Here is a 24,191-nt window from a genome sequence, read left to right on the forward strand (position 1 = left end):
AATCAGGCTTTGGGAGAAAGCACTTGGATTACTCAATATGGAAATGAAGGAAATGGAAGGCTCACATTTGTCTTTGAGCATGTGACAGCTTACAGTGAAGGCCCTAATCAGCTGTTCTTCATCAACACCAGAATTTAAAGCAGCAGATAGTAACTTGAATTGTATTGTGAGATTTTGGCTAGTCACACGCACAAAAAGTATGAAACAAAAAGCATCAAGCATCTTATTCAACACAGAATGTTAGTAGAAACTGTGGCTACCCCAACTCTGGAGACGCTTCAGGCAGCTGTGGGGTTCACCTGCTTGGAAACAGGGACTGGTTTAGTTGAGGCATTGGGTCCTCCTCATATCCGTGTAGAATGACACTGTGTAGAGTACGTTGTCATTTAGTGGGTGATCCTGAAAATCATATTTTCTCATCTCCAGTGGAATATTTTTCATCTCAGTTGAATATGCAGGAGATGCGGCATAGAAGGAAGGCCCTGCTCTGAGTATCAGGAACCTAGGTTTGTATCTTTGCTTTTAGGCTGATTTCCTAGGTGACCTGTAGTAGCCATTTACTCTCCATCTGAATAAAGATGGGACAGAATTAAAATAACTTGATCTGTTCCCATTGAACTTTACCATTCTGAGACTTTTTTTCTTTACATTTTCTTTCTTTACTGCTAATGAGCAGTAGAATTAAGACTCCTTTTATTCTCAGAGAGTAGACTGTGGTTGTAATTTCCTAATATAAATACTTAATTTACAAGCGTCTAGTTTCTAAATGGAAATTAAAAAGGTTTTCTTGTGGAGAAGTTTAGCTGCTCCACTATTCTAACAGAAGTCTGTTTTCATCTGTTGTTCTAATTTAAGGGAACCTGTTTTCCATGGGGCAGGTAATTTGGAACCCTTTTGTTTCTTACTGTGGCCCTTCTGTTCAGCAAATTAGTCTTCTCACTGCTCCCAAGTGACCTTTTGTTTGTTTTGGTGTTGTGGGATTAAGCAATCACACTTTTCAACAGAGCCTTGGTATTAAGACAAGATCCTCTCCAGTTTTAGGTTTTACTAATTTTTTGAAATCAGTTTGTCTTGATTCAGCCATTTTACTATCTGCCCAAGGAGTTAATCAGATCACATCTCATTAGTAGGCCTTATTTTAAAACTCTGGGAACAGAAATTTCTTCTTCCAGTGATCTTCCACCATACCTAAAATGTAGCTCATGGTGGCAACTCCTTTCTTATTTTCTATGGGCTTGTCTCATTCTAAATAGGTGAATCCCAAGACTGTGAGATGGGATCCTTGATTGATTTCCATTTCCTTTTTCCCTCCATGCTCCAGTCCCTACACGGTGAACTCTGAATGCCATGTTGCCAGAGAGCGACAGAACCTCTGTACTTGACTCTGTGCATTGTTTGGTTTGACCTTCTGTTTGCAACTTACTTTTTCTATCCTCTTTAAGCATCTTATTAAAAGGTTAGGTAGGCACATAATGTAAACCAGCTTAATTCTGCCGCCATAACAGAACGTAACATCTTTGTGTTTATTATAAGATTATAAGAGCTCTTCGAAACAAAGTCTGTCTTACAATTTTTATATGTTCCCAAACATGTAATATAGGTCTTTGAACATACATTCTCCCTGAGGGGTGAATAAAGAGGGAGCAGCAGAGGGAGACCGTAAGGTTTACTAAGAGTGTGATGTCTTCATGATGGGCTCAACCCTGGCTGCCTGTTAGAATGACCTGGGCACTTATAAAAAAACTGACATATTTGTCCCACCCCCAGAGATTCTGAGGAGAGGAGGATTTTTTAGCTCTGCCCCCTGTCACCAGTTACTCTTAGGGAGCCAGTATTGTCATTATTAAAACATTGGTCTACATTATCAAAAACATTTAGACAGTGATGAAGACATTGTTAGTGGGTACATGATTGCAGAGGCTAGAACAAATGTGTCTGCTATGTTGACAACTTAAAATTTTGTGCCCTAAATAATGTGCCACTGTTTTCTCTTTTTTTATTTATTAGTTTCTTGGCGCTTCTCGTACCCGGAGACCCTGTTGATCCTTGTTACATGCTGACAGCACGTGTAAGTAGTACTGCTCCTGCCTCAAGGACTTAAAGATTGACAATATGTTCAGACAGAACATGTCAGCTGAGTGGTGTCAGTGACGTTTAGCCCCTCTCTGCTCCCCTGAGTGCTCATCTGTGGTGCACAGATACAGCAAGTCTTTTAGGTACTTCAAGAGGATATTTTTTTTTTCCTTTTTATTTTTTTTTTAATTAATTTATGTATTTATTTATTTTTGGCTGTGTTGGGTCTTCGTTTCTGTACGAGGGCTTTCTCTAGTTGTGGCAAGCGGGGGCCACTCTTCATCGCGGTGCGCGGGCCTCTCACTATCGCCGCCTCTCTTGTTGCGGAGCACAGGCTCCAGACGCGCAGGCTCAGTAGTTGTGGCTCACGGGCCCATTTGCTCCGCGGCATGTGGGATCCTCCCAGACCAGGGCTCGAACCCGTGTCCCCTGCATTAGCAGGCAGATTCTCAACCACTGCACCACCAGGGAAGCCCCCAAGAGGATATTTAAAGAGGAAAGCATAGCAGTTTGTTGCAGAAGCTGAACTAATCCAAACTACCCACCAAATCTAGCCTTTAAATCAGCATGAGGATTGCCTTCCTCACTTTGTAACAGATTCTTTTTTTTTTTTTTAATTTATATACGTATGTATTTATTTTTGGCTGTGTTGGGTCTTCGTTTCTGTGCGAGGGCTTTCTCTAGTTGTGGCAAGCGGGGGCCACTCTTCATCGCGGTGCGCGGGCCTCTCACTATCGCCGCCTCTCTTATTGCGGAGCGCAAGCTCCAGACGCGCAGGCTCAGTAGTTGTGGCTCACAGGCCCAGTTGCTCCACGGCATGTGGGAACTTCCCAGACCAGGGCTCGAACACGTGTCCCCTGCATTGGCAGGCAGATTCTCAGCCACTGCGCCACCAGGGAAGCCCAGTAACAAGATTCTTTATGGTCAGCTAGGCCACAAGAGTTGCCTACAACTCAGTTGATAATTTAACTCTTTTAAAAAATTGAATAATCTAAATCTGTAGTTGTCAAAGTGTGCTTCAGGGCCTTCTGGGGATTGCCAAGACTCTTCCAGGGGTGTGCAAGGTGATGGATCTTTCATGTATGGGTGAGAGATCCATCAAAGCATAATATGGACCAATGTATTTTTTTTTTTTTTTAGAATTTCTCTTTCTTTCTTTCTTTCTTTCTTTCTTTCTTTCTTTCTTTCTTTCCTTCCTTCCTTCCTTCCTTCCTTCCTTCCTTCCTTCCTTCCTTCCTTCCTTCCTTCCTTCCTTCCTTCCTTCCTTCCTTCCTTCCTTCCTTCCTTCCTTCCTTCCTTCCTTCCTTCCTTCCTTCCTTCCTTCCTTCTTTCTTTCTTTCTTTCTTGCTGCGTTGGGTCTTCGTTTCTGTGCGAGGGCTTTCTCAAGTTGTGGCAAGCGGGGGCCACTCTTCATCGCGGTGTGTGGACCTCTCACTATCGTGGCCTCTCTTGTTGCAGAGCACAGGCTCCAGACATGCAGGCTCAGTAGTTGTGGCACGTGGGCTTAGTTGCTCCGTGGCATGTGGGATCCTCCCAGACCAGGGCTCGAACCTGTGTCCCCTGCATTGGCAGGCAGATTCTCAACCACTGCGCCACCAGGGAAGCCCCAAGGATCAATGTATTTTAATGTAACAGTTTAAAATATATAAGGTATGGTTTCAGATTCCACCCAGTGATGTCACCTTTAAATAATCCATGTACACTTGAAAAGAATGTGTATTCTGCTCTTGTTTGGTGGAGTGTATGATAAATATCAATCAGGTCAAATTGGTTGATAGCGTTGTTCACGTTTTCTGTGTACTTACGGATTCTCTGTCTACTTTTTCTATCAGTTATTGAGGAAGGGGTATTGAAATCTCCAAATATAATTGTTATTTAGCTGTTTCTCTTTTCATTAGTATCAGTTTTTGCTTCATTTATTTTGAAGTCCTCTTATTAGGTGCATACATGTTTAGCCTTGTTATGAACTTTTGATAAATTGATCCCTTTATATTATGAAATGACCCTCTTTATCCCTGTTAAGATACTCTGCTCTGAAATCTATTTGTCTAATATCAATGTAGCCACTTTGGCTTTCTTTTGGTTAGTATTAGCATGGCATATATTTTCCCATCCTTTTACTTTCAGCCAATTTGTGTCTTCATTTTTAAAGTGAGTTTTTTTGTAGCCAGGATATAGTTAGGTCTTGCTTTGTTATCCAGTCTCCGAATGTCTGTCTTTTCATTAGGATGTTTAGACCATTTACATAAAATGTGATTATTGATATGGCTGGATTTAAGCCTACAATGTTGACATTTGTTTTCCATTTGTCCCAACAGTTCCTTGTTCCCTTTTATCTTTTTTCTGCCTGCTTTTGGGTTGTGCATTTTTCATGATCCTTTTTATCATTTTTGTTGGCTTATAGCTGTTTGTTTTGTTTCATTGGTTGCTTTAGGGTTTGTAATATACATCTTAAACTTACCACATTCTACTCTCAATTGATGTTATATCACTTGGCATACAGAAGAAGAACTCTGTAATAATATGCTTCCATTTCTTCCCTCTGAGAATTTGTGCTGTTGTGTCATACATTTTGTTTCCACATGTTATAAATTCCACAGTGCATTGTAGTTGTTTTTACTCTGAATAATTGGTTGTCTTGTAAAGGTATTTAAACAATAAAAAGAAACCTTTATATTTTTTGACATAATTACCAGTTCTGGTCTGCTTTATCCGTTTGTTTAGATCTAGATTTCCTTTTGCTTGAAGGACTTCCTTTAATATTTATTTTAATGTAGATCTGCTAGTGATGAATTCTTTCAGCTTTTGTATATCTGAAAAAGTCTTTATTTTGCCTTTGTTTTTGGACAACTAGTTTTAAGCAATTTGATTCTGAAGTGACTTGGTGTGGCTTTGTTTGTGTTTCCTGTGCTTGGAACTCATTAAGACTCTTGTTTCTATGGGTTTATTAATTTCATCAAATTTGGATTTGTTAAAATCTTGGCCATTATTTCTTAAAAAATTATTTTCTGTCCCTCATCTGCTTTAGGGACTCCAAATACATGTATATTAGTCTTCTCAAAGCTTTCCTAAGTATCAGTGATATTCTGTTCACTTTTTTTTCAGCTTTTTGTCTCTCTGTGTTTCATTTTGTATGGTTTTAATTGTGAGATCTTCAAGTTTACTAATCTTTTCTTTTCCCATGTCTAATCTACCATTATATATCTTATCCAGTTTCTTAGTTGTTTCAAGGAGGATGGTAAATCTGATTCCTGTTATTTCCGTCTCGTTTGGAAGCAGAAATCTCATCCATTTTCCAGAAGCCAGAAATTAAAGAGACTTGCAGAGATTTAAAACAATTCTACACCTTAAGCTATTTTTTTGTTTCCTGTGGAAAATATGGTTTTTATAAAAAATTTTAAGGATAACATTTATTATCATTATCTTTAAATGAATTAAATAAGTGTTTAAAATTTTTCTGTTTTAATTTTGAACATGGTAAATATTGATAGATATAACCCATGCAAACAAAAGGTCTTTGGGTTCCTCAATAATTTTTAAGAGTGTAAAGTGATTCTGAGACCAAAAAATCTGAGAACAATTGATGTAAATGTACTAAAGTGTTTACTGTGGGTTGCTTGAACTTAGAAGTTGGGTAACCCTGGTGCTGGGGAGGGCACGGTTACAAGAATGAGAAGACCCATAAGCAGATAGAAGAAGGAAGGAGAAGAACAATCAAGCAAAAGTTAAGCCACATGGCTCCCAAGAGACACAGAGTAATGTAGATTCCTCATTGTTCAGCTTCTGTCTTGACATTTGTAAGGCCCAGTTATCCCTCCGGCACTTAGGATTTTTGAGCTAGTACTGAAAGTAAATTCCATCTTTTTTTTTCCTTAAGGAGGAAAAAGAAACTAGAGGAGAAAATTAAAACACTATGGTAGACTTAAAAGGAAGACATTTTCGGGGTCCAGGGTTCTTTTGGAGTCCAGAAATTACAGTGCTATGACAAAGGCTGATACTGTTCACGATGCTCCCTGTGGAGGCCAGCAGGTTGCATGTCTGGCGTGTAGAAAAGGAATCTATAGTTTTGTGATTCTGTGGTTAGTATGCTGGTTAGTTCATTGGCACACACTAGAGAACCAGGACCTTCCCTCACCTTACAGTCTAATCTTGGTAACACCTCTCTGGGACTTTGTTTCTCCACAATTACAGAGTGGGAGTCAGAAGCCTTTCTAGGTCTCTGTCTGCAAGTAACAGAAACCTACATCAAACTGGCTTAAGCACAAAGGAGCACATTTATTGACTCATATAATTGGGAAGCCAAGCTGAGCTAGTACTGGCTGTGACACAGTTGGATCCAAGTGTTCAAACTGCCATTGTGGCTTCACTCTAAGTTCTCTTCCCTCTTCCTATTCCTTCCCATTTTCTGCCCATTCCCTTCTGCTTACCTCTGTTTGCTTTGTTCTCCATTCAGCCACAGAATTGCCACCAGAAGCTCTAAGCTCATATGGACCTTTGAGCTCATGAACCCAGAGATAGAAACCAAAGATGCACTCTCTCCCAGCATCCACCGACCAATCCTTTGGAGACTCTTTCATTGACCTGACTTGGGCCATATGCCCATCCTTTGAACCAATGACCTTAGACAGGGCTGTGAAGAACCTCGGTTAGCCAGACTGGTTATGTGCCCACTCCTTTGGCAGGGAGTAGCGGATAAATTGGTATTGGCAGTCCCATCAGAACCACATGGAATGAGACGGAGGCAGCTTGGTGACTGGAAGGGTGCTGGGCAGACTGCAGCCTGCACCCTTAAAGTGTCATGAAGTGAAGCAAACTATGCCTATTATGTGTTTATGATTTAAAAAGAAATACAATCATGTGGCTATTACAGCATTGTTGGGAATTTGACATTTTCTTCTGAGTCCCCCAATTCTCTTCTTAGCAACAGTTTCTTTTCCTATTGCTTTTCAAGCATCTCATCTGCATGGTTTAGATTTCATCTTTGCTCTGAGGCTTTTTACCAGCTTTTGTTATGTCAAGAATAGAGTCAGCTGCACCCAGAGCATTCCCGCTCAGTGATTTTCCTTCCTGCCAACACATTCATGCTTCCTTTTAATTCTAAATCTTTTCTACCTGAATCTTTTCTTTAACCCTGATGTGTAACAGACGTGTAGAATCAGAGTTGGTATTAAAAGTCTACAAATCAATAAAAAATCAAAGAGGATGATCTCTTAATACAGAGTCCTCATCAAATTTAATGTTTAGTTGAGTAATCACCTCCAGGCTCTTTGGGAGTGCAAAGTAGAGTGAACACATAGGTGAAGGATTTATTCACAGTGCCAGAAGTGCTTAGTATGCAAGACATACTCTGTTTTCTCTGAAGTGGCAGCCTTTAATAACAAGCTCTCTCTACTAATCCACTTTGGAATCTCATTCCTGTGTTTTTCAGCCTAGAAGAACTGAACAAAAATGTAAAGTCTGAATTTGTTTACTCATAAAAATAAGATCTGTAGTGTCATTTTAGTCATATTTCAGAATGTAGCTTATCACCTACATGTTGTTTCTAGATCGGTACTATCAAAATGAAAAGGCAACTTGCCAGGTGGTTATTATATTCTAGAATATTCAAGCAAAGAAATTTGCATTTGGAATTAAATATAAGATCCTTGGTCTTCCATAGATCCAGCTAAGGCTCACAGTTCAGTTAGAGACAAGAATCTGGCCTTCACTTGTATGCATTTAAATGGGTGGGTTGCTGGAAAGAAATACTCCAAAAAGCTAGCAGAGGTTGTCTCTAGAGGTGAAAACAGGTGGTATTAATATTCTTTTCTCTGCTCTTCTCTACTGTTCAAGTTTTCTGCAATGAGCACATGCCCCTTTCACAATAAAAATAATTTTTATTTTTAAGAACAAGCAAAGGCTATTTATTCAGATCTTGATATATCAAGGGGGTCAGCCACTGTCACTTGCATTTTAGCAGAGACTCAAAGACAAGTAGGAAAGTGGGAAAGCTTATAGTGGAAAAAAGGGAAGGCTTCAGGTATGCCCTGATTGGAAGCTGTTTGCATGAGGAAGCCATAGGTGGGCTAACTAGAAGCCTAAAAGCAAGGTATTTTATGGTGTACATATTTGGGTCTCTCTGACTGTTCCTAAATTGGAAGTGGGGATAAAAATTAGAGAAGCTGTCAGTTATTAGTCAAGTCCTTGTCATTTTGAGCCAGTTATCATAGAAGTTACTGTTTGGCTTCTTGGATTATTATTAGAGATAGCAATCCAGTCTCCTGCAAGGCTGACTTATAGCAGGCTGGCTTCATGGGCTGATTATTGTATAATAAGGGGGTTGGTTTCCTGGGCAGGTTGCTGTAAGTTGTGGGTCAGAGTTCTGTTTTTATACACGGTTTGGTAATTGTCTGTTTGTATATTCAGTTTCTCACCCAGTGGCGCTGACTGCCCTTCTCATTGACTGCCGTTTCTCTGTCATGCATTATTATTTCTAAGGACATCTTCACATTGAGTCCGTCAATATCAGGTCCTCCAACAGTTAAAATAAGTTTTACAAAGGCATGTTTTTTAGGTAGTGTGATGCTGTGATTTATGATAAGAAATGTATGTTTGGTCTTCATCCACTATTCCTAGCACAGAGCTCTTAAACCCTTGGAATTTCTTAGGTATTGAGAGCCATAAGGGTGTCTTTTGCTATGTTAATGAGATGACATTTTTTTTACAAAAATAATTTTTAAAAAATTACATCTATGCTGAATTGTGAAAGTTCTTGGAATATACCGAATTAAGTTTAAGCAAGATATAGCTACTTAATGAAACTGACTGACACTCAGAAAACTGTGGCTTGAACCCCGTTCTGGGCACTCTGATTCTGCCTTGACTCTGCAGGACAGGTCCCAGTGTGGTCTGGCATGTGTGCCCACCTCGGGATCCTTTGCTGTGCCGTTGGGGCTGCAGGAGACCTATCTGCACGAACCCCATAAGGCCTCTTAGGACAAACCCAGAGGGGACTCTAGAGCTTAAGTTCAGGTCTCCAGTTCTCAAGGTTTCAGAGTGCATCAAAAAGAAGAGAAATTTTCCCCAACTTCTGAGAGTAAGGGCCGGGGTGGGAGAGGGAGCATATCCCTTTAAGTGGGGAGGGAGAGCCATAGGCACAGTGCCATGAAAGAAGACCCTTCACTCCCAAGCCCTCTCCTCAAGCATTTACCTCGTCTGTGCTCACCACGTGCCAGCAGGATCACTGGCTCATCTCTTCCAAGTGCCTGTAAGCTCAGGTGTCAGGTTTGGGAAGGGTCTGTCCAGCACACAAGAGTCCCGTTGACGAAGAGTGCAGCGCAGTAGCACTCAAATCTCAGACCCAATCTGACTCACAGTACACTTGTTCAAGAACAAAGTCACAGTTAGAAGCCTGCAGAGAATCCTGACCATCGAGCAGTAGCATAAGGCCCAGGTTAAGACGACCGTGAATGGGTCTTGGAGGTAACAGGCCTGATGTGAGTCCTGGCTCTTACCCAGCAGAGGTGAGATCTTGGGGCAGAACTTACCCGCTCTGAGAGAAATTTCTTATATAGAAGTGTGGGTAGTTTATTAGAAAGGTTACCAGAAATAAGATGGGGGTGAAATGTTGGCAATAGAAATTGCTTAATAAATGACAACTCTCGTTATAGTTATATGCTAAGTCATGTTTACAAAATAAATTCAGTCCCCTTCCCAGCCATTTCTTTCAGACTCAAAACCCCATTCTTTAAATTCCCCATCAAACCTATTAGTAAAACCAAGAACCATTTGTTGCTCATCTCTGAACCAGCTATAAATTGTCTTTATCACGCTTCAGCTACGACGCACAAGCTGGAAACAGCTTGGCATCCATCTTTTGGATTCCAGGGATGACTTTTATCACCTTGGAAGGCTTAGGCATGTTACTCATAGGAAGTGCTATTAATAGGTCAGACCATTATCCATAGTGTTCAGAACATATCAGGTTTATTTTGGTTTCTTTGTTTGTTTGTTTTAATAAGGAGAAAGAAAAGAAAAAGCAACCCTACTGAGTCTGCTGATCCTGTGGTGGAAGTCAGGTCCTCACTTTTTTGTATATTCTTCTGTAACTAGGTTAACTTTGATATTTTACTTTTCTCTGTTAATAAGACGATCCTTGACAAAGTCATGGTCACCAAATCAGTGTGTTTCTCTAATACGGTAAATCATGTTAGAGATAACGGAAGCTTTTGAGTATCTGGTTTTACCAGAAACTAAATGTAATGTGGGCCACAGTGGACTGGAGCAAAGAAAGCATAACCTTTGCAGTTTTCATTACTTCATAGACGCTATGCATAATCTTATTTTCCACATGCAGATGTTAGGATAAGGAAATGGCTACATTCTGTTTTTTCCCATATCATAAACCAGTAATTTCATCTGAAAAAGTAGCTTGTTCAGTGTTTTATTGAATCTAAGATGCTGTCTATTGTAAAATATATCATTATTCTGTGTAATCACTAAGAAAGAGCACTGCCATTGATTGAGAGATGTTAAATCTGAAAAAGTGAGTCTTGAAGTCAGTCAAAGATGGTATATACTTCTATGTTTGATGAGTTCTTTTTTACATCCTTTGTGTCTCCCTGCTCCCGTTAATACTTAAAGACATTAGTTGACTAGTTTGAGAGAATTCATCACAATTAAAATAGATGTTCCACGTTATACAACACAGATACAGCCGTTCACCGCTGAATGCCCTAATCATAATGGCATTTTAAGCACTAATGAAATGGAGCTAGTTTATATTTCTTGAATTGATTAAATAAGATAAAGGCTCAGTCATCAGGCAGATCAAGACAGGCATCACCAGGAGGACTGGCTGGATCTTATAGTGTTCACAGGATTTGTAAATAGAAATGCCATTTTGTCATTCCTACTATCTTGAGCACTTGTTCCTAACAAGTCCTTGGGATAACACCAGATCCCCCTGCCCTTTTTTTTTTTTTTTTTTTTTTCTGAACCAGTCACAGAAGAGCTTCAGATTTTGGCTAATATTAATCAGTTGACCCCAGGCAGTTATGACATATTCCTTAGGAGTATAACAGGCAAACAGGCAGAGTTATTTCAGCAAGAGATTTTGGTAGCAGAAGACTAAGAAAAAACTCAGCAAGGAGAATGGTAGATGGAAAATGTTGGGTGGGAAATTGGGTTTCTATTTTGAGGATAGTAAAACCATTACATTTTAATGCATTCGGGTTCAGACTGATTCATAGCCAATGGCCATGGAAGTTAAAGCCAGAGGTGCACACTCCCACTGAGGTGCAGTGCATCCACACTCTGACTTTCAAGAGTCAGAGGACAGGAGGTAGGGGCTTGATCTCTGGAAGCCTCAGTTTCCTCATCTATGCTCTTGGACTAGGTGGTCTCCAAGCCCCCTTTTAGTCCATGATGCTGTGGTCTAGCCAGAGGTCATCGTTGAACAGCAAAAGCAAGCCCTGGGTCAGCCTCCCCATGAAGGAGGTTAGGACTGAGTAACTGCCATGGTGCCAAGGACTTCTGGCATCAGCTTGGCCCACAGGACCTCAGACTCCAGGTTCCTGGACCTTGCAGAGCTGTTCCTGAGATTGTTGTTTTGACTGTTGGGTATCCAAACACCCTTCCTACTGGGGGACAACCCCAGATTAGGTGGAGCACAAGGGCCAGCCAGGACGTGGGCATGTGCCAGGGCCTAGCCAAGCAGAGCCACAGGCACGAAGACACGGGGAGACGTAGAGCTTCCTACGGTGGCCTCAGTAGTAGAGGTGAGCCTGGAGCAACACACCGTCTGGCATGCCATGGCAGTGTTCGGTCAGACGGTTCTGGGACCAGAGTCTGGCTGTGCTCTCACTGGGTAGCCTCCCTTTGTTCATGCCCACTCTTGGAGCCTGTTTTCCACCTTCCCACAGATTCTCATTAAAGCTCTCCATGGTCTCCACGACTTCCCGCTGTCTGCCACTAAGAAGTCTGACTCCCTGATCTCTGTCAAGGGCAGGTCTTTACTCAGCTCAGGAATTCCAGAGATAAGGGCCTAAGCATAGAGGTGGCCGGGAGGGTGCTTCTGGGTAAGGCAGCATGGAAGGACACCTGGAGTGGCTTAGAAAGCTCTTCTCGAGGAGCCATCCTACTGGTAGATAGTAAGTCTGACCATCTGCCGTTTTTCCCTTGTCCCCTCTGTCTGTAAACCCTTCCCAATACCCCAGGCATGCAACTGGGTACTATTTTTAAAATCAGCTTTTATCTAAGCATCTTATGGGTTATCTCTGCTCTCACAGAGGTGCAGGAAACTCTGACAGCACACTGATTACACCCCACTTGATGGGGGCAGCCTGGGAAGTTGAGATGGACAGGGCAGCTCTCTTGCCTGCCCTGCCAGGGGGTTTCAATGCTTATCTCTTAAGTCTCTGAGATTTTTTTGCAGTTTCTCCACAGTATAGAGAGTGCCGTATATCACAGTGCTGGTGTAAGATGGATTTCTTTCTTTCTTTTTTTTTTTTTTAAAACCATGCTTACTCAGGCATTGAGGAATATAGTTCCTGGCTTTTAAGAGAAGGTGCCTGTTGGACTCTGAATAAGGCCATTTCCTCTGCAATTAGAGACTTTGGCCCGAACAAGACCTTTTCCAAGAAACCATAGGCCCATATTCTGGTATTCAACATTTCATCCCTCGTCCTCCCATCAGTCCTCTCTAGGGTTCATAGGGTCCTAGAAATTGAACACCACCATGAAATAATCACCTAAACTCATTCTTCCACTTTACAGCCTTAAGAAAATGAAGTTAAAAACACAGACCCCAAAAACCTTTAGTGGAACTTTAGACCTAATATATGTGAAGGGCCTTTTCCAGAGGGAATAATAACTAGAAGCCACAAATAAAGCACTGAAATAAAATCCCCCTTTGAATTATGCATAAGCAAAGTAAATTAGTAAAAGCTAAATGTACTTTAAGAATAGAGATTTGCCATTTGCTGGGGCTGAGGTTTACTTCATTATTGAAAAGGAAGGGAAAAAACAGAAGTAATAAAATTAGTACTTAATATTGAGGACAAACATGCTTCACATTTTTGATGATCATCTGTCTAGTCCATCAGTATATTGTCTGAGCTGCACCTGGGTTAAAACTGTCATTAAAAGGAGAGTTATCTTATTTGGAGGGGTTGATTGTCTCTTGAGCTGAGGAGATGGGAACCTGAAGGTTTGATTTTTCTTCCTTTTGTTCGTTTGTTCATTCATTTGTTCATCATGAAGCCCCTTCTCTGCCTGGTACTGAGGAAGGATATTAACACAAGAACAGCTCCTACTCTTCAGGAAGTTTTCTTCAGTATTTAAGAATGGTGCCTCTTGTCATACTTATTCTTCATTTGATGGCTAAAGAAGATGCTTAACTCGTGGTTCTCTTTGAATTTCAAAGGAGAGTCACTGCTTCCTGTCGGGGTAATCAGGGATGAATTCATGGGGAGCAGTGATTTGAACTGGGTTTTCAAGGGTAAGATATTGATAGGTGGAAATGGGCAGGACAAAGGCACTTCAGGGGAGAGGGGAGAATGGGGATAAGCATCTGGGAGATTCCAGTAATATTTACTCAGGAAGAGAGTCCTTTGGAGTAAGATGAGAAGAGTAGTGTGGAGCTGCCCAGTGGAGGCCCTTGAACAGAGAACATAATTTTGTTCTGGAGAAGTTGGGGCAGGGAAGCCCTAGTTTTCTTTTCTGTCCTTGAACCTTCCTGTAGGAATTGCTTCTGTGCTTTTCAGTTGATGGGCTTGGTTCATGAAAAACTAGAGAGCTTGCTGTTGGATTCTCCCCCTTCCACCTTCGCGGCCTTTGATAAACTCTGGAAACTTCCACCGTCAGGAGCCTGAGGAGCCAGAGCGTCCCTGAGGGGAGGCTTCCTGTGCGGAGAGCCTGTGTGGTTGAGGTCTGACCACACGGCAGCCCTCGTGCTGCTTGTCATTGTGGGTCAACGATGGGAGAAAAGTCATGAGCAGAACGGGGCATGGGCCAGCGGGGAGATGCCCCCGACCTTTCCGTCAAGTGAAGGAGTTGAACTTCCTTATCCCTGGGATGCCTTCTTTCCATGCTTTAGTCTACCCTGCCTTTGTCATTTTGGTGGGGAGCCCCTGTCTCATTTGGCATGGGTTTTGCAGATCTACAGGCTACGGTTTGCTGAGCTCCTTTGCTAATATGAAAAATCACATTTCTTTTTTTGTTTCTCTGGATTGCTTGAATTTTAAAAATTTGAGCAGTGTTTTAAATAGCAAGGTTTAAAATCTCAAGTCATCTTAGAGGCTGTAATTCTGTAATTTCAGCTCCCTAGCCTCATTCCTGACGTTGATCATCAAGTCTGCTGTTACGTTGGACTATTAAAGGGATGTGGACATCAGGGAGAGAGCAGGCGGGGAGTAATATTTGAAGGGCTTGATTAGTCTTCTGTAGTTCAGGTAAGATCAGCACAGCATATTGTTAAAACTCTAAATTCTGGTACTCTGTCTCTGGGCATAGATACTCTAACATTCAGAGGTTTTTGCTGCCCTTTGAAAGCTGTCAAACTCATAACCCATCTATGGGCATTAGCTCATTTTATCTCAAAAGACCCTTATAGAATTACCCTGTTTCTCCCAAGGAGGCGCAGTTAGGAAGATTACATATGTGCTCTAGGCCACTCACAGGTAAGGGGCGGCGCCTTGTCAGGATCTCTGGGTTTGCTCGTAACCCTTACACAGTCCTACCTCCCTCGGAAAAGGGTGGAATGACACCTTCTTACTTTGTGTCTGGGAGTTTTCTTTTCTGATTTAAACAGAACCAACTCTGTAGAAACTGCTTAACCTCTGGAGGTTTGGCCTACCTGCGAATTTTCAGCAAAGGAAGGACCTAGGCAGGGTGGCAAGTGAGGGAAGATGATAAGAGAGGAAAAGCTAACCTTTTTCTATTCCTATTGTATATCATGACATTTGGAAAACTCTTTGAATTTATTTTCTTAAAAATTTTTTTCTGATTTAAAAATATAAAGAAGAAAATTAAAATGATCTATTATCCCTCAATCAGGAAGAAACACTGTAAAATTTTTTTGTGTACTTTCTCTTATTTCTTATTTTTTATTACTGAGCCACTTTTCTTTCGATAGCACTAAAGAGGTTGCACACTTGGTAAGCCAATTCAGAACACAAAGCATTTTTGTTAATTAGCTAACTATTGCCATATTTGACTTTTCATTCTTTCTTGTACTACAAGGAAAGATCTTTTCTCTTGCCAAGTCTTGCTGATTCATCCTCTGCTGTATCTCTTACAGTCTCTCTATGCCCGTTGCTACTTCCACGTACAAATCTTGTTACCTTTCTCCTCTTCCTTTCCTCCAAAACTGCTCTTATCAGGGTCACCAAAGCCCTACCTATTAATAATCCAGTGATGTCCAATTTATCTATTTGTTCCTTTTGTTGCTTGTTCTTTTGGTATTATTTTGGTACGAAGAAACCATCAGGGTCACGAAGAGTTATGCCTATGTTCTCTTTTAAGAGTTTTATACTTTTAGTTCTGACATTTAGGTATTGCACAAAGGCATTTTTATTAAGGGGGGTATTTTATAGAATTCGGAGGGTTTGAAGAAATGGACTGTAGCTCAGGCTTCCAGGAGCAACCTTCCAGACCACATTATAGACCTGGGCGGCCAAAGAGCTGCTGTCTTAACCATGACCAGAAAGCCGCTGCACACCTCTAGCTCCAGGACCACCCTGCCTCTGCCATGGTCCGCACCAGCAAAATGGATGCCTTGTGCCCTACCCCTCTTCCCAGGCAACTCAGAGCCTCAGTCTCCTCATCTATAAACTGTGAGTGCCGTCTACCCCCAGGGTGTATTTAGTACATTTCACAACTGGTGTGGCATAGGCACAGCTCAGTGATAATGGATGTGGATTGTAAATCACTCATTAGGACTTACTGGTGCCAACCAGCTGAATATCAACCCTCTTGACAGTATTACAGGAATTAAATGAGCTTGGCACAGCAATGCCAAGTGGCAAGGGTTATCCTGATGGTCCTGGATGCCTAGAGCTTGCCTGGTTTGACTGAGATTACACAAGGTGCCAGCGGTTAGACTGAGGTGGGAATTCTGCGAATACCCCCAACACCTTAACGAAGAGTGAATGCTCTCACAGAGTTAGAGCAGAACCTGGGGGTGGTGGGGGTGAGAGGTCGGCACCCTGGTCTTGGACTCCTGCATCTGGCTGTCCACTGAGCACTGAGCAGGTGGATGAATTTGAGCCCGAGAGGTAGGAGGGGAGGAGCATTAGGCTTTGGGGTGCCCTCTGCGTGAGAGTGATGGGCACTAACCCCGTCTGAGGCAAAGGTGTGGAAAGGAGTAAACACATCGGAGACTGGAGTCCAGAACCTTGAAAGTTTAATGAGATCAGTTAGTGAAGCAATACCCTATGATTAATCACTTCAGAAGCATCACTTCAATCAAGGAGGATCATGGTGGACAATGACCATTTAATTTAGCTACTTAAGGGACATTTGGAACAGTGCGCTGTCAGGAGGACTTGGCTTCTGAATCCGGGCAGATAAAGGTCCATTAGGTCCCCGGAGTGGAGGACTTAAGATCTGAGCCAACTCAGCAGACCTGAAGCACCTGAATAGATGAGAAAAGGCAAAGGACGTATATCATAGTGAAGCAGAGTCACGGAGGGTTTTTTACTTCTTTTGTTTTTTATTTTTTAAATGTCTTCTTACTTGAGGTCCTAGAAAAGTGATATTAAGAAAGATAGTAACTGAATACAAGGTTATTAGAGGGAACATTGCTATCGTGTTTTGTGAGCAAATGAACACGTCATATAAGCAGCAAGTTATAAGGGCTGTGCACAAAGAGCAGAGTATAATATTATCAGAAAATAAAGCTTACAAGTGAATATACCTGATGCACATTTAATGAAGAGCGTAATCAAGGGATATTAGAGCTATAAAGGACCTAGCCAGTTACCTAGTTCAGCCTCCTCATTTGCGCAGATGAAAATAAACGCAGGACTCGGGTGTCCTGAGTTTACACCGCCATGAGGGGTGCAGCAGGGATTAGCATTAGGCCACACCACTCTGTCCAGGCCCATCCACTTCATCGTTAATTGTGCTTCAGGAGACCTTAGCTGTAAAATGGACACTTCACGTTTCTGCACTGCAACTAAACAGACTTCGGGGAGGTAGCTGGCAGAGGGAGAATCGGGCTGAGCCAGGGTTGCTCAGGAGATCCTGAAAGGCTATGGATTTGGAACCCAAAGGGCAAAGCCTCCCTCTCCTCTGAAAAAGGGTGTCTAGAGCTTGGGCACCTGCTTGCCCACCCTTTGCTCCCAACTGCCCACCCAGGCAGCTACCGAACTTGGAGACAACCTGGCTTAAGGGGGCGAAGGGGTGGGTGCACGTTAGTCAAGGGAAGGAGTGCTCCCTAATCAGTCCATTCCTCCTGGTGACCATCCTTCATTTCACCATTTAAATACACAGCTCCTTTTTCTCATCTTTCTTACTGTCTTTTGAATGGATTGCCTTTCCTTGCTTGTTCGCTTGCTTGTTTTCTTATTCCATTTTCCTCTTTTTACTGATCGGGACGTTAGACCCTCTAGTTCTACTTTTTTTAGTGTTTGTCCTTGAAACTTTTATATGCATACTTATCAGTACAAATTTAATCAATATCTTAATTCCTTTTCTGTAAAAATGAGGACATTCCACCACTTTTAACTCAGAACCCCTCTCCTTACTTCCAAGCTATTGTTGAGTGTTTTAATGTCTTTTTTAAACCCTAAAAACTAGAAATTGTTATTATTTTATATAGTTAGCATTTATATTTACTTCCATGTTTACCAATTTCTTTATTCGCAGTCTTTTCTCAGCCCTGTCTTTTCTTCTGAAGTATATCCTCCCTTTGGGTGCAGGTCCTGTTGGTGGTAAACTCCCTCAGTTTGATTGTTTCACCTGTCTTCTTGAAAGGTTACATAATTCTTTGTTGACAGTTATTTTCTCTCAACAGAGATCTTCCCACCCTTTCATGGCTTCCTGTGTAACTGTAGGCAAGTTGGCTATTGGTCTATTTGTCATTACTTGTAACCAAGATGTCTTTCTTCTCTGGGTGCTTTTGGGATCATCTTTATCTTTCTTCTTTTGTGGTTTTACTGCAACAGGTCTAAGTGAGGACTTTTTCTTTTCATTTATCTATGTGCTTCTTGTCTGTGTAGTAATATCTCATGAATTTAAAAAAAAAACTCTCTGCTGATATTTCTTTACATTTTCTCTATTATTTCCTTTTGAATCACACATCTGTTAAACCTCACTCTATCTTCCATCTCTCCTTACTTTCATATTTTCTATTTCCATGCCTCTATTTGCTTAATTTTGGGTAATTTCTTTGGATCTATCTTCCAGTTTGCTGCCTTTTTTAAATTTTTTTTTACAGTATATCTAATCTACTGTTTAATCCACTCGTCATTTTTAGTTTTGATATTTTTCCTTTCTAAAATTTTCACATGAATCATTTTCAAATCTTTCTGGTTCTCTGTTTCTTGATCCTTTTCTGATTCCATCCTCTTTAAACATTTTATACATAGTAATTTTGTTCCTAGTAGTTCTAACATCTGAGGTTCTTGGAGATGTAAATCTATTGTGTTTTGTTTTTCCTGACTCCCACCCATGTTGATTTATTTCCTTCTATATTTGGTAATTTTTTACTGAGGAATAACATTTGATTGAACTTACTTTGTTTCTCCAGAGAATTTGTGCTTGCTTCTGCTTGGGCGTTAGGTAGTGCTACCAACCTGACACCACTTTCACCACTTTGTTTTAATTTATATTTACATTTTAAAAATATTTATTTATTTACTTATTTATTCATTCATTCATTTTACTTTTACAGACCGTAAGGGGGAGGGAGAGGGAATAAGGAAAGAGAAGAGACCAGTCTGGCAAGAACACTGGGCACACTTGGGCGGGTCCCTCCTGCGTTATAAGAGTTCATGCAGTGTGCATTTAACCATGTGAGCAGTAGTGCCCTTACAGGATACTGATGCTCGGGGAGGAAGTGTAGAGTGGAAAAATCAAAAATTAAATCTGAAGCTCTTAAATGTTATATCAGTTTTTGTTTTTCTGGGGGGACAGAGATGCTGTGAGCTGCAAAATAGTTCAGGGAGTAGGTCTGCAGCTAGGCAGGTAGTGGCACCACGTGATCCTGCTGCTGCTTTGAGCAATTCTTCACGCTGTTTGCTGGGCTCAGGCTGTAGCGATGAAACCATCTGTACATGGAGCTTGCAGCAGATGGAGGGGGTGTGAAAGAAGCCAGAAAGGCAGCGTACCTGTGCGAGACCTGAGGGCTTTGGACGTAGTCGTACTGGCCATGAGGAGCCACAGGTTGTTGTAGAGGAGAGGAGAGTTATAGCCAAATGACATGAGGTGGAGGAAAGGGTGTCCATGTCATTAATAAGAAAATAAATCATTATGAAGAAAAAAGGCATGTCAAATGAAGATACTAAACTCCGCTTAGAGGGAGTGCTGTTTCCATCCTTCGCGCTTCGCTCCTCCAGGAAGCCTTCCGGGATAGTGCCCCGCCCCCGCAGGCCCCTGAAGACCTGGATGGACCAGGTCCCAGGGCGGCCTCCACTCGGCCTGTCTCTGGATCTTGGTCTTGCTCGGGGGCAAAGGGAGGCCAGGGAGGCACGGTAGCTGCAGTGAGGCGGGGGTCCTGGCAGCCTCAGGAGGTGACCGCGGCCTGGCCCTGGGATCTGGGCGCGGGTTCTCGTCTGGAGGGGACTGGGCCTCACCAGCTCCAGGGCTAAGAGCAGAGAGCAGAGTGCCCGTGGTGGCTGTCCCCAGCTCATTCTCTTGTTTTAATTTTTATAGTAGAGCTTGATAGCATGAGTAGTGTAAATGTAACCTCCACACAAGGGTGAAATAAAGCCTAAGGATGCAATTTCTGAGAAAAAAAATTATAGTTCATTTTTTTCCACCCGGGGTTATGATGGAGATAGGCTTCCTCTGCTGGGAGGTGAATTAATCTTCTGCCCTGAGGTCTCAAAAAGGGTGTACCCCTCTTGAGGGTCCTGGCTCAGTGTGAGAGTCTGAGGTGCACCTCCTGCTTTGCATAGTCCAAGTTGTTTTCTCTGGTTCTCTGTGTGACAGAAGCATTGACCTTCAGGGCAAACCAAGCTTGTTTGTTTGGTCTTGTTTTTTGGGTTATTTTTGGTTTTGTTTTCCATTTACTGTCTACAGACCTGGTTTTAGCTCACTGCTCCTATTTTGCCCCTTGAACTTGAGTGATTTCCCATATTTTCATTTGAGCTCAGCAATACTTTATTTTATTGTTTCCCAGTGTTATTGCAATATAATTGACATATAACATTGTATAAGTTTAAGGTGTATAACATGATTTGATATATGTACATATTGTGAAATGTTTGCCACACTAAGTTAACATCCATCACCTTATATAGGTACAGAGATTTTTTTTTCCTTGTGATGAGAACTTTTAAGATTTACTCTCTTAGCAATATACAAATACTGTATTGTATATCTTTCAAATATACAATATAGCATTGTTAACTATAGTCATCGTGTTGTACATTAAATCCCCAGAACTTACTTATCTTATAACTCGGAGTTTGTACCTTTTGACCACCTTCACCCATTTCTCCCACCCTCAGCCCCTGCCCCTGGCAACTACCAATCTGGTCTCTGTTTCTGTGTGTTTCGTTTTTTTTAGATTCCACATATAAGTGAGATCATAGAGTAGTTGTCTCTTTCTGTATGACTAATTTCACTTAGCATAATGCCTTCAAGGTCCATCCATATTGTCACAAATTGAGATGATTTCCTTCTTTTTAATGGCTGAATAATATTCCACCAGATATGTATGCCACATATTCTTTATCCATTCATCCACTGATGGACACTTAAGTTGTTTCCATGTCTTAGCTATTGTAAATAATTCAACAGTACTTTAAAGAGTATGTTTGTTATAATTAATCCAGGATCTAGTATTCTCAGGGAGGGATTTTCATAATTGCAATCCATAATCCTACCAGAGGCACAGTCCCCAGAAGTGTATGATTTTTCATACCCGACCTAATTCCAAAATTATCTTAGGTGGCTTACAGACAGTGGTATGCTAGAGTCATCATGTACTGGCTTATGAGAAATTTATTGTTAAACTTTTAGGAATCTTGCAAGTCGTTTGTTAAACACAGCCATCATTAAAAATTAAATTATATAAACTTACAATTAAATAAATTATATTAAAAATAAATAATAAATACTCAAATTCATCACTTTCTAATTATGTTTCACTATTACTTATACTGTTGAGGTTATTTATGTCCATCGTATCTGTGTGGTGAAAATGCTACAGAAAGGCGTCCTACTGCACATCTCCTCCTAAATCCACCTCGAGCAACCTCATGTTGGTATCTTGAAATTGGCCACAGTGGGAGTATTTACAGCAGGGAAGTGGGCACACACTACAAATCAACTCTTTATTTATTGCTTTATTGATCGTCTAGACTTCATATTGTGATGGAGAGAATGATAACAGTGCAGAGTAAACACTAAAAGTGTGTCCTGTCCATAGTAGTTACATTATGAGTAGCACAAAAAGTTGAGGAAATATTCTTCCAGTATTTGGAGGCAGTTAATGAATTTAGCAAAAAAGTTGCTTACATCATGAGGAATGAGTGGATTTCTGACACATGACATAGATCTTTGTTGTTTCACTGTTGTCTTCCTTGTTAAAGTAAATGGAAATACCAACCAACATTCATGTCTAAACTATTCTTGATTATTGGTTGCAACCATAGGTTAGCTGTGGATAAAGGGTTTGACAAAAATCAACAAAAGCATTCTATGAGAATCAACTGGCTGCAAGGAATTTACAGTAAGAAGTATTGTGTATTTTCCTTTTGTTTACTGTGCATTATACGTGATTTATAGCAGCAAATTTGTCATATACATGTACATTCTTTTCAGAGAACCAGTTGTGGAACATTCACCAGCATACCTCTGCTCATAGGGATGTACAGATACAATAAGGTAAGATTTGAAGAAGTAGATGAGAAAGAAAAAGGAACAGCAAGGAGAGGGCCCCACTAGAGCTGGAAATGATGCTAAAGGACAATTTCGTATTACAGAGGGCAGACGTAGGCTATGGTAGGCCACAGATTTGCCTCTAAGCTTCCTAGCACATCTTATATAAAGGAAAATTTGATCGCGTACCGAATCTTCAGTGTTTGGGTCAGAAGTTGTGGCGTTTTTCCTAAGCCAGGTCCAGAAGGGATTTTATCCTGAGGGTGTGTGTAGAGGAACAGTGTATTTTTATAAATATCAGTAGTGTCCTTAAAGCAAACCCTCATTTAGAGTCACAGGGATGCTTCCGGGAGAGCCCCTCTCTGAAGGCTGAAAAATTCTTGCCAAAGTGTATTTCTTTTTTTTTTTTTTTTTTTTTAATAAATGTATTTATTTTATTTATTTATGTTTGGCTGTGTTGGGTCTTCGTTGCTGCGCGCAGGCTTTCTCTAGTTGTGGCGAGCGGGGGCTACTCATCGTTGCAGTGCACTGGCTTCTCATTGCAGTGGTTTCTCTTGTTGCGGAGCACGGGCTCTAGGCTCGTGGGCTTTAGTAGTTGTGGCACACGGGGTCAGTAGTTGTGGCTCGCGGGCTCTAGAGCGCAGGCTCAGTAGTTGTGGCACACGGCTTAGTTGCTCCGCGGCATGTGGGATCTTCCCGGACCAGGGCTCGAACCCGTGTCCCCTGCTTTGGCAGGCGGATTCTTAACTACCGAGCCACCAGGGAAGCCCCAAAGTGTATTTCTGTAAGAGACACATATTGAAGTGTTTGTGGGTGAAATAATATGAACTCTGGGACTTGTTTTAAAATTCTCCACAAAACAAAGGAATAAACAAACCTCTGTTGAAGTGAATAATCAAAGCAAAAGGAGCAAAATATTGATAAATATTGGAGCTGGGTGATGGGCAATTAGGAATTCATTAAACTCTTGTCTACTTTGAGACAAGATTGAATCTGATTCATGTGTTTCTTGTCTGTTATAACAGCTCCTCCTGCCTCTCCCCAACCCGCCTTATCTCCACTTCCCCCTCCTTGCTATTCATGTGGTAGAGAAACTGGGTCTTTTGTCCTGCAGAACTTCCCACATTGTGGATTTGGCTGTTGCTTCCTCATGGTGACAAAAAGTATTACCTTAGCAGAGAAATCCATTAAACTCAGATATTATCCTACAGGAGTGATACACGGGTCAGGAATGTTTTAGTGGAAACAAGAGGGAAGAGAAATGAGCCATCTGATCAGAGGAAAGGAATCACAGTAAACAGGGGCACAGCCCACAGGGAAGGTGAGGGAAATGGGGGTTGAAAAGGAGAGGAGAGCCCAGAAGAAACACTCTAGATAAGCTTTATTTACTCCTGATTTCTGAGTTCTTTGTCTTCCAGCACCTCCCCTTCCTTACCCTGGCACCTTAACCCTCAGGCAGAGTGGTGGGGGTAGGTGTCAGGGACATTTTCCCCCTTCTGGTTGCACTGTCGAGCTAACACTTAAGCAATTTTTTTAAAAAAAAGTATTTCTCTTGAACCACATGCTTTTAAAAAAGGACAAATACATTTAAAATCAAATCAGTTTTGGAGAGGCAGCGTCTTTATCATCTGCCATCCTTGGGATTCATTTCACATTCAAATAAATAGAAGACTACTTGCAAAGAGGCACATTACACCCAGATTTACCCAGGTGTAATTTACAGGTGGCATTTCATGCCATAACTTAATGGCACTTTATCAACATTGGATTTTCTGGGCTCGCTGATTAGTTCATGCTATATGGAAAGTGCTTTGCCATAATTTTTCATTAGCTTCACAAGTTATGCCATTTGGAACCAGGTAAGGTGGCTAATGTTTCAGTGGTTTTCAAAAACACTTTTCAGTCAAGAAATTCAAGCACCAAATGCCAGTGACCCAGGGACCATTAGACATCTGAGACATGACCATGACTAAAGATTAGCTGTAACAGTATTTGGATATTTTAGAGTCTTTGAAATATATGAACACTCATTAAACTAGTGAAGATGAGCGTCAGCCCTGGGCTCTTCCTGTGGCTCAGCTGTGGCC

General features: G+C 41.4%; 1 long non-coding RNA gene across 1 annotated transcript in view; it reads left to right on the forward strand.

Annotated features, from left to right (window-relative positions):
• Positions 1–432: 432 nt before the first annotated feature.
• Positions 433–24,191, forward strand: part of LOC137768820 (uncharacterized) — a 40,474-nt gene continuing 16,715 nt past the window's right edge. The window contains exons 1-2 of the long non-coding RNA XR_011074814.1: positions 433–506; positions 2,008–2,068. This is a non-coding gene — a long non-coding RNA (uncharacterized lncRNA). The remainder of the gene's footprint in view (positions 507–2,007; positions 2,069–24,191) is intronic.

The sequence above is a fragment of the Eschrichtius robustus genome, chromosome 8 (genome assembly GCF_028021215.1).
Source record: "Eschrichtius robustus isolate mEscRob2 chromosome 8, mEscRob2.pri, whole genome shotgun sequence".
Lineage (NCBI taxonomy): Eukaryota > Metazoa > Chordata > Mammalia > Artiodactyla > Eschrichtiidae > Eschrichtius > Eschrichtius robustus.